Source organism: Canis aureus, chromosome 14 (genome assembly GCF_053574225.1).
Source record: "Canis aureus isolate CA01 chromosome 14, VMU_Caureus_v.1.0, whole genome shotgun sequence".
Classification (NCBI taxonomy): Eukaryota; Metazoa; Chordata; class Mammalia; order Carnivora; family Canidae; genus Canis; species Canis aureus.
Window position 1 is genome coordinate 14414930 of NC_135624.1, and position 10842 is coordinate 14425771.

Consider the following 10842-nt stretch of genomic DNA (forward strand, 5'->3'; position numbering starts at 1 on the left):
ATTTTTATGATTTACTGAAGTTTTAAATTGAAGAAGTTTTTTAAGATTTTATTTATTTATTCATGAGAGACATACACAGACAGATAGGCAGAGACACAGGTAGAGGGAGAAGCAGGCTCCATGCAGGGAGCCTGATGTGGGACTCGATCCCAGGACCTCAGGATGACACCCTGGGCTGAAGGCAAATGCTAAACCACTGAGCCACTCAGGGATCCCTGAAGCAGTTTTCAATGCTTTAAATGCAATTTCTTACTGCATTAAACTCTTTATCATTAAGCAAATGCTCTGCATCCCTTTTAGGCCTTTAGCCATGATATCTATATTATTTCACACTAATATAACTATATTAGCTTTCTTATTATTAATGTTTGCTTTGTGTTTTTACATTATTTTTCTTGTATTCTAACATTTGTATGTGGAAACTCCAATATCTGAAGTACTTGCAAACTCCATTCCCTTTGTTTCTATTTATATCAACGTGTTTCTCCATGTTTTAAAGTGTTTTATTGTAAACTCACGGTTGATATCATTGTCAAGGATCATGAGGACTTGAATAGATCTGTTTTTCCAGAGAGGATTTGCTCTTGCATTATTTAAGCATCTGTGTTTATTGGCAACCTGAGACCACTTTAATTTAATTTTTAAACCAGACCATTCAGGTAGTATAATATTAAACCTTACACCATTGTGAATGCAATATAAAAATCACAGATTTGTAAAAGAACTTTTCACTATTATTTTTTCCTATGTAGACCTGAGTTTAAGAAGATAGCCTTCTTTTTCTAGGATGCCAAGATTTTCCTGTCCACTCTTTCATTGATGCTCTATTCATTCAGGTTCATACTTAATAAAGTAGTCTCTAACATTAGTACATCTAAGCTCTTGTCTTTTTTTTTTAAGTTTTTATTTAAATTCCATTTAGTTAACATACAGTGTAATATTAGTTTCAGGTGTACGATTTAGTGATTCAACACTTACATACAACACCCAGTGCTCATCACAACAGATTTACCTCATCTATTTAACCTGTCCCCCCGCCCACCTCCCCTCTGGTAACCATCAGTTTGTTCTCTATAGTTAAGAGTCTATCTTTGGGATCCCCGGGTGGTGCAGCGGTTGGGCACCTGCCTTTGGCCCAGGGTGCGATCCTGGAGACCCGGGATCGAATCCCACATCGGGCTCCCGGTGCATGGAGCCTGCTTCTGTCTCTGCCCCTCTCTCTTTTTCTCTCTGTGACTATCATAAATAAATAAAAATTAAAAAAAAAAAGAGTCTATCTTTTCTGTACGAATATTAAAACATAATGCTGGGGTTTTGGCAAAGGATCTAATATCCATTAGGGTCTCAAAATTATGTTTCCACTTTGGAATCCTGGTTTTGGTCTGTCATTATTTCCCTTGTTTTATTATAAGTTTAGATAAAAGGGATGTGTATTTTACTTTATCCAGCATTTTTGATGTTCTGAAGTTGGATGCTTTTTCAGTTAACTTAATTTGTCCAAATTACTGTAAGTAGAATTTCTTACCAGGCTTTCTCAGTATTATTTAGATAATTTTTGGAAACATGTGAACTACATTTTATCTTTCTTTTGGTAAATACTGTACTGTATCCTGAATAGGACTTCATCTACTAGAGTTTTCTAAATCAGGCTTGGTTGAGATGCCTCGCAGTGTGTTAGGTCACTGAGCTCCTAATAGGAGTCCAACAAACCCAGACAAAGTCTTTGCTATTTCCAAACTAAGCACAATGAAATCCTATAGGAAATATTTCTATATGTTTTTAGATATTATTTAGGTATATACAATCCACTTGTTCACCTTCTATTTATTGTCTCCCTCACTCTGTCTCAACTTACCTCGGGACTCATATTTCAACATTTATCTTTGTACTGTAATAGAGTTAACACATAATCATTTGAATAATACTCTTGACCAAAGGCTTTTTTCCTGTCTAGATAAAGCTCCATTTCACAAAAACCTAAGCATCCTTATGTTGTCATATATATTTGAGCAGAAAGCACTTATGGAAAACTCACATCATACACAGAAACCTTACATAACTGCCCCCACCAAGAATACTTTGAAATTTTATGTTATTTAATAATCATTACATCACACATTTTCTATTGTTCCTGCATACCACTTATTTTCTTACCTTTTCCCACTCCCTTTGTATACATGAACAAACGAAAGAAAATGGCACCCACCCCTGGTATTCTCAATACCAATACCAACATACACACATGTATGTCTGCCTATATGTTATTATATTACCGTGCAATTTTATTTTTATTTTATTTTTTTTACCATGCAATTTTAATAGAGAAATGTCAGTCATCCTCTTTAAGGACAAAATAACATACTGTCCTGAGGCTTCCATTCTTCTTTTATAAGAACTACCCATTTCCCTTTCCTTTTTATGTATACCATGCCACTGTCTCTCATTTTGGTTCTTCAGGTTAACTTTTATTTTGGTCATATTTGTCCTTGTTATTAGAAACTAGAAGCGATACAATACACAATAAATTCATAGATCATTCCAATTATAGACTTTCTAGCCTCCTCAAAAAACGCTTTAGACTTTGCACTTCCAATCCTTATTCCTCAATCTCCCATTCCGTACTTTGGTTTGATTTCATCTCCCACAGGTATAGCTTGTTGTGATCACAACAATGGCATACATACTGCTAAATCCAACGGACATTCTAATTACTAATCTCACTTGACCTCTTAACATCATTACAGGGTAGTGAACACTAAGATAACTGCTTCAAAGCTTATATTAAGGCAAATAAAAGCTGATTGCTAGAAAGCAATTATTAAAATGTCTCTTGTTTACTTAAAGGAGAACAGGCCTTTTTTTTTCTTTTTTCCTAGTGTAGCCAGATTTTTTTACTTAAGAAAGAAACAATCCTTGCTACTTCTTCCTTTAAACAATATATCCCATTATCTCCTCTAATTCATTTTCCATATTTCTTTCATAATTCTCTTTGCCATACTCCTCTCTGTTCTTTGTAAACTCATGTTCTGTTATTCAGCTATTAATTGATCCTCAAGGTTTGGCCCTAGGGTCACTTTACTTGCACTGTCTCATCTTAATTTAGAATACCAAAGTATTTATGTTTTAAATTAATATCTGTACTCAGAAGACCCACATATTTATACCTCTATCTCCAGGCCAAAATATCTAATTACATACTTAAAATACCTTCCTAGATGTCATAAATAAATTTTATTTCAACATAAACAAATGAAACTTGATCTTTTCCCCTAAAACTAATCTACCTCTAGTATGCCCTATATTAGAGAATACCACCATCATTTCAAGTATTCTCCATCTTCCCATAGAGTGTTATTTCAACATAAAACCAAGATTCAGAGGGATGTGAAAATGGAGGCAGAAATTGGGAGTGAAATAGCCATAAACCGAGAATTGCTGCCATCCAGCAGAAGCTAGAATCAAGAAACAGATTATCTTCTAGAGTCTCCAGAGGGAATGCGGCCTTGGTGACACCTTAATTTTAAACATGTGGCTTCTAGGTTTGTGTGAAAATAAATTTGCATTGTTTTAAGCCACTAAGCTTATGGCAATTTGTTATAGTGGCCATACAAAACTAATACATCTGCATCCCAGTAACATTTGGATTATTTTTTTAGAGTAAACCACCATATTCTATTCAATTTTTAATGCCATCCTCTTAAAACAGAGTCCATATTTTGTGCTTGCTAAATACATTTTAAATAACATGATTAATGAAGGCATGAACATGAGTTTATAAAATTACTTAATGCCATTTGGTCTGAATCCAATTTGAAAATAATTATCTCTGAATCATTGTCTTAATTCATACATTTTCCAAATCATTATTAAATAGCTACAGTGTGTTATTACAGTCCACAGTGGACTAAGCTAAAAAAAATTAGTGTAAATTCAACATTTTCAGGATACTGTTAGTCAGTACTTCAGAGAAATGTGTCTAGTTTTTACTTTTTCATATTAAACTTCTGTGTAGTTTTTAAAAAATATTCAGTATTTAAGATGCTATTATGCTAAGATATGCACTGTTCATTTAAGAACTCAAAATTATAGTAAGATAGCTATAATAATTAACTATAAGAATAAACTTAGATGTAACTTAATGCAATGTTTCCTAATTTTTTATCAAGTTACTTTTAAAATAATTTATATTATATAACTTCAGGAATATATTATGCATCCAAAATGCAAATTTTATTATTATGATTTTTTAAACTGTCAGAAAATAATACTGAGACCTTATTTTTATTACACTTTTCTAGATCTGCTTTGCCTACGTGTCAAATTTTGGCACAGGATATTTTCTGCTTTATTCTAATTTGCTCTTATTAGTACAGACATGTTTTCCCACCTGTAAAAAATAAAATCATCTTCATTATGAACTTTGTAGCTAAAAACATATTTCTAAAAAGATGTTCTAGCCTTAAAGGTAAATATTCATAGCAGGCATAGATCTTTCATTTGATGTATATTATTATATTCTGACACTTTCAATCCCTCAAAATGATGGGTAATGCGGATGAGGAAAGATTTTAGTTTTAAATCTTCAGTCATTTGTTCAGTTTATAAAGTAATAATATAGTCATTATAAAAGTGAGACTATAATAATTTCTAAGAAGAATAGCAAAATAATATTGTAGAAAGAAAAATAATGAGACTGAGCAAAAATTACCATTACTGAGTATTTTGATGCCTTTACAGAAAATTTAAATAAGAGTAAATATTTGATTTTAGGTATGATATTTATTTTAGAACATTTTAAAATTTTTGACAAAGCCCTGTAGATGTACAAATTTCAATGAAATTGATAAAAATTTCAATAAAATGGTCACTGATAGTTTTCTATCAATGCCTCTTCCCGGTTTTACTAGGCAAACTATTTCAAGATCATGAAATTATTAACTCCAGAATTCTTGATCAGCTAGTGATCCAATGAATCACCATGACTGGCAATATAATCTTTTGGAAGTAAGCCAATTTTAGGAATGTTTTTGAATAATTTAATAACTTTCCAAATAAATCGGAGTCAGTTACATAAATTACTTAAATCATGTTGGACATTTTGACACTTCAGCTACCTCAATATTATTTAATAGTTCTCTGGGAAGTACCATCAAAAGAGAAAGAAAAAAGAAAAAGTAGAGAGGATTATGATTTGAGATGATTACAAACTTAGGTTGGAATAATGAATCAATATTATTTAATACAGTGATTCATGTACTATTCTGTGAATTGTATTCTCTTTGCCTAGCTTTTCTTTTTTTTTTTTTTTTTGAAATATATGGGATATTTTTTTTTTTTTTTTTATGATAGTCACAGAGAGAGAGAGAGAGAGGCAGAGACACAGGCAGAGGGAGAAGCAGGCTCCATGCACCGGGAGCCCGACGTGGGATTCGATCCCGGGTCTCCAGGATGGCGCCCTGGGCCAAAGGCAGGCGCCAAACCGCTGCGCCACCCAGGGATCCCTGCCTAGCTTTTCAATAGCATTCAATTGGATTATATTTTTATAGAATACTTTGATTTAAAGACAATAAATTTAATTGCTATCTACAAATTAAGTTTTGAGAAATTACATGGAGGTCTCATATCTTTAAATTCCAAAAGCCTTAGTAAAGTTCACTGATTTAAAAAAAAAAAGTCAGTAAATAATTGTACAAGTGGAAAAGTTACATTTTTCTGGCTAAGTTGTAACTTATGCTATGATAACCTGTGCTATGATAACTCTATTTCCATATGTGTTTTATGCATATCTTATGTATCCAACTGAGCCAAAAGACTTGGTCGATCAATAGAGTACATTTTATAAATCTCTGTAATACATTCTTAATGCAATGCATAAGAATAACTAATATATACATGCCAACACTCTATATCAGTCGGTAATTTTTTGTCTTGTACAGTATCCTTCCTTATATTGGGAAAAAATAATAGATGAAATTCCAAATTAGTTATAATCATTCTTTTTTTAAATTTATATCATAGTTTATTTTCTATCTTTTATATATCACACATACTCATTGAAGGAAAAAGACTAAAAACACAGAAGTATACCAAAAGAGGTGATATGTAACTGCTCTTACTCCAAAAGAGTCATTCTAGTATAAACAAATATACAAAAAAAAAAAAACAACAAATATACATTTCAGATAGATGAATAGGCCATATTCTGTAAATCCTAATTTATTATACCTTTTATGTTACAGAAATACTAGTTTTATATAACTACTTCTCTTTTTTTTAACCCATTATATTATTATTTTTTATATTTATTTTTTAATTGGAGTTCAATTTGCCAACATATAGCATAACACCCAGTGTTCATCCCTCCAAGTGCCTCCCTCAGTGCCCATCACCCAGTACCCCAAACCCCTGCCCACCTCCTTTTCTACTACCCCTGTTCGTTTCCCAGAGTTAGGTGTCTCTCATGTATAAATACTTTTCAAAATATTTTAACTTTGTCTATTTTTTCCTTATGCCTCACTTTTCTCATCTATAATTTAGGGGCTCATCATTTTTACCAATTTACAAGAAATTAAGATATTTTCCTAACAATAATTGTCTTTGAAATCTTACCAACAAAGTAAACACTTTGAGATTTATTTTTTTTAAAGTAACATGAGAGGTTGGAGGGATTTTTCTTTTTATTTTTGAGGATTTTATTTTTTTGTTCATGAGACACACAGAGAGAGGCAGAGACATAGGCAGAGGGAGAAGCAGGGAGCCCAATATGGGACTCGATCTGGGACTCCAGGATCATGCCCTGAGCAGAAGGCACATCCCCAACCCCTGAGCCACCCAGGCATCTCAAGGGTTTTTTCTTTATCATATTAGTTCCAAATTAATCATACATAAAAATTTTGTCTAAACTTAAGAATTAGTATTAAGATAAGACTTAATGTCTCTTTACTTAAAAATCCATTTGCTTTCTTATTCGTTATTAATGCAAACAGACATATTTAAACTGTAGAGCAGAAATATATACTTAGCAATAAGTGGAAAAAGACAGAAAGAGGAGTAATTTAAACAGGATGGATGGATTTCGCTTTATGTATGTCCTACACTGAATTCAAGGTGAAGTTTAATACTTCAAATAGATTTTAGGTATCTAGGCATCCCATGGGGCATGTAAGTCTAGTGTTTAATGATACATAATTGTTATAAAATATGGGATCCAAATTCAATGAACTACAAAATTTTCTAGTGTTCCAACCAAATTAGTTATAATGATTCTTAATTTTGCTATTTCTAATCTATTGCATCCATTAAAACTTTAACAGCAAAATCAAATTTAAATAAGGATAGCAGTCAGCCTTATCTTGTAACTGATATGAAAGTCAAAAGATCCATTACCTTACAAATAAAATTGATATATGCATGTAGGTTTATTTTAATAATAAAAATTGCTGATTGCTCCTTCAAGATTCTGTGAGTAATATAGATACATACATTTATACACGAGATGGTCTTCTTGCGTGTATGTCAATCTAGCTATGCTGCAGTTTTCCATTTATTCAGTCAAACAGTAATCTAGGTAGTTCGTAGATGTGATTAAAGTCCATAATCAATTGACTTTAGGTAAGGGAATTATCATAGATAATCTTGCAGGTGATCCTGCTTCAATCAGTTAAAAAGCAGAGGTGAGTCTTCTCTGAAGATGAAGATAAGTGCTTGTGGACAGCAACTTCAGCTTATGTCCAAGGGTGCCTGGTGTTCTGCAGTAGGAATTTCACACTTGTCTAGCCAGATCCACAATTATATAAATTAATCTATTGCAATAGATATCAATATATTCCCTACTAGTTCTGATTCTCTGGCTGAACCCTGACTGATAAATATTTTGGTACCTGAAATAGTTCTAGAGGAATACAATCTTAAAGACAAGTTTCCTGAATTGATTTTGGTATGGAATCGGTTCTCTAATCTGATTAGATTTAAAGGCACTAATGACTGTATGTTTAGTAATCAAGAGGGCACTGAGAGTCCATGGCATAATGTGACAATGGCAATATGAAAATACTGCCATTGGATATTCCTAATCATATGCTTACAGAAAGCAAGGTTCCACATGATCATGTATTTACTACCTTAGAATATTTTATTCAAACTAAGGAGTAAAATAGAATTGGCTTGTTGGTCCTGTGAGAAGAAAGTGGGTAACAAAGATCTCAGGGCTCCAAATTCCCAGCTCTGTGTGTTAATGACTTAAAATCTCTATATGTCCTGAAATAAATCACTATCTCCTATGACTTGAAAAAATTCAGAAATTTCTGAAAATCAAACCCATAAATACTTCGAGTGGTTGAATTACAAAACAAATTGAATTATCAACCCCATAGGTTGATCTGCTCTACAGATTAAATATGTCTTCCTAAAGTGAAGTTATGGATGAGGAGGGAATAGGATCCTGAAAATTGAGATTTTGAGATATGGGCAGATTTTGATGAAGCTGGAGACATTGAACCCACCAATGCTGCTTGGTCGTCTTTGCCAGAAGCAGCAGCTATTCCTCCCCTGCCTGTGTGGGTTAACTCTCTTTCACCTAGAGAACCTGTAATTGCATCTCCTGGGGTAGTTGCCTAGCAAGTCACTGCTGATTCTACTCAGGACCTAGCCCTATCATCAATCTTTGGTTTTAGACTATAACTAGACTCAAATCCCAATAAGCTACACAGGATGAGATACAAAGTTTGACTCATGAGAAATGGCATGATACTCCCACATATCTGGATTTTTATACAATTTATGCAGAATAAAATGTAGTGAATATGTGTGGAACTGGGATCATAAGGATAGTGAATCCTAATGGCCAAAATATAAAGTTGTGTCAGGCTGAATTTATTGATATTGTTCACTAAGGAGAGATCCTGGATTTGATGTATAAGTTTGAGGGTTTTGAAAGGTCAAATATAGCCCATACTAAATGAAGTTAAAATGCTAAAACTGCCTTGGTATAATATAGAGGCAGGTGTCCAGACATTAGGAATACTGGAATGCCAGAGTATACTTATGTAGATCTGCTTCAAAGTACATATTTTCCACCTTGACTATGAGAAATGTATCTATGAGAGAAGCCCAGCATTCTTGAAAAGCTCTATGTTGTGTCTTGTTTGTAGACTAGAGACTAGGGCAGAAATTACTACCAGCAAACTGTAACCCCTAAAATGTAATAGTCATAATGGGAGCCTGGTTAACAGTGCCTTAGTGACTGTACTTAATTGTCAAAGATAAGGTGAGCATGGTTATGCTAATGAATTCTAGAACGTAGGCACAAATCAGAGCACTGATTTGCAAAGATCTATAATGTTGGTGAGTTTATAATGGTATACTCAATAACAGTGGATTATTATAACCTTAATCAAGTGGTGTCTCAAATTGCAGTTGCTGTCGCAAATGTGTTTTCATTACTTGAAACGAAGTTCCCTACTACCCCGTACGCAGCTATTGATCTGGAAAATGCTTCTTGCTCTATAGCTGTTGGTAAGGAGCACTAGAGCGTTTTTCTATCAGCTGGCAAGGAGAGCAAAATATCTCAGAGATATATTAGCTCTCCAGACATATGAATTTAGTCAAGAGACATTTTGATCCTCTTTCCCTTCCACAAGACAGCACACGGATCTTTAACATTGATGACATTATGCTGATTGGACCTAGGAATCAGGAAATACAACTAATTTAGACAAATCCAACAATTCAAGGGCCTTTCACCTCACTGAAATTTCTAGAGGCCCAATGGTTGGCCAAACTCTACCCTCTAAGGGTATGAGGGTATAAGGGTATGAGTTACTGTACCCTGCCCCTCCTACCACAGAAACACACACACACACACACACACAGAGAGGTAAAATGGCCTTTAGAATTTTAAAGGCAACATGTTCCTCATTTGGGTGTGCTATTGTGTCTCATTTACTGATTGACTGGAGAAGCAGCTAGTTTTGAGCAGAGCCTGGAACAAAAGAAAGCTGTGCAGCAGGTACAAGTTGCCTGTTGACAAAGGTTTTCTTAAATGCCTTGAGCAAAAGGGGAGGTGGGGTGGGGGGTGTTGGAAGAAGACAAAGAAGAAGTAAGAAAATATATACCTTTACCTTCCCTGTCTTTGCAGATTGGCTCTGTTAGTTATTCTTCTGACACTTGGGTGGGCTGCTCCGTTCACCGCGGTTAGCACTCTCCTCTCCCGGGTGGGATGAAGACAAGCCAGAGGCGAAAGCTTTGGTCTTCGCGGGTCTTTTCTGAGCCTGCGCCCGGGGGTGCGGATGCGCAGCACTTGCATCAGGCGGTGTATATTTGTCAGCACCTGCGAGAGCTTTTCAGTCCCTCACTTACCTCCAAAGAGTCTCTCTCTTCAGCTTTCTTTTCTCCCCTCCAGACACCATCATGTTCACTGTTTGCCTGAACTGGCATCATGTGTCCCAGAGGGGTTTTTCCCTGGCCTTTCAACACTTTTCGAGGAATGCTCTCATCATAGCTCGCTTTCCGCCCTGAGAGAGCTCCACTTTAGGTGTAACAAAGCGAAATGCGGTTACACGTCGGTTCTTCGGGCAGCTCGAGACAGGTTCCAACAGACGCAAGTTCTGTGCCGTCTCTTCTGCTGGGTCCAGAGCCGGGTCACGTGCTGCTGGGCTGCCGAGACTGGGGGCCGTGGGGAGCGCGGTAGAGAAGGACGAGCGAACAAGCTGCACACCTCTACCATTTCAAAGGTGAATTTTCCTGGATTTAGCGTTTACTTGATTTCTCTAAGCCCCTCCCTGTTTTCCAGAGGTCCAGCAAATTGATTCTGGCACTTTTTGCTCATTTTTTTCGCTGTTTTTT

General features: G+C 35.0%; 1 long non-coding RNA gene across 5 annotated transcripts in view; it reads right to left on the minus strand.

Moving 5' to 3' along the window:
- LOC144283199 (uncharacterized) overlaps window positions 1-10842 on the minus strand; it is a 202558-nt gene extending 191716 nt beyond the window's left edge. For 2 of the 5 annotated variants that reach the window (XR_013351620.1, XR_013351617.1), the window contains exon 1: window positions 10119-10839. This is a non-coding gene — a long non-coding RNA (uncharacterized LOC144283199). Of the gene's footprint in view, window positions 1-10118 lie in introns of all 5 variants that reach the window. The other 3 variants (XR_013351621.1, XR_013351618.1, XR_013351619.1) reach the window with 3 other exon arrangements.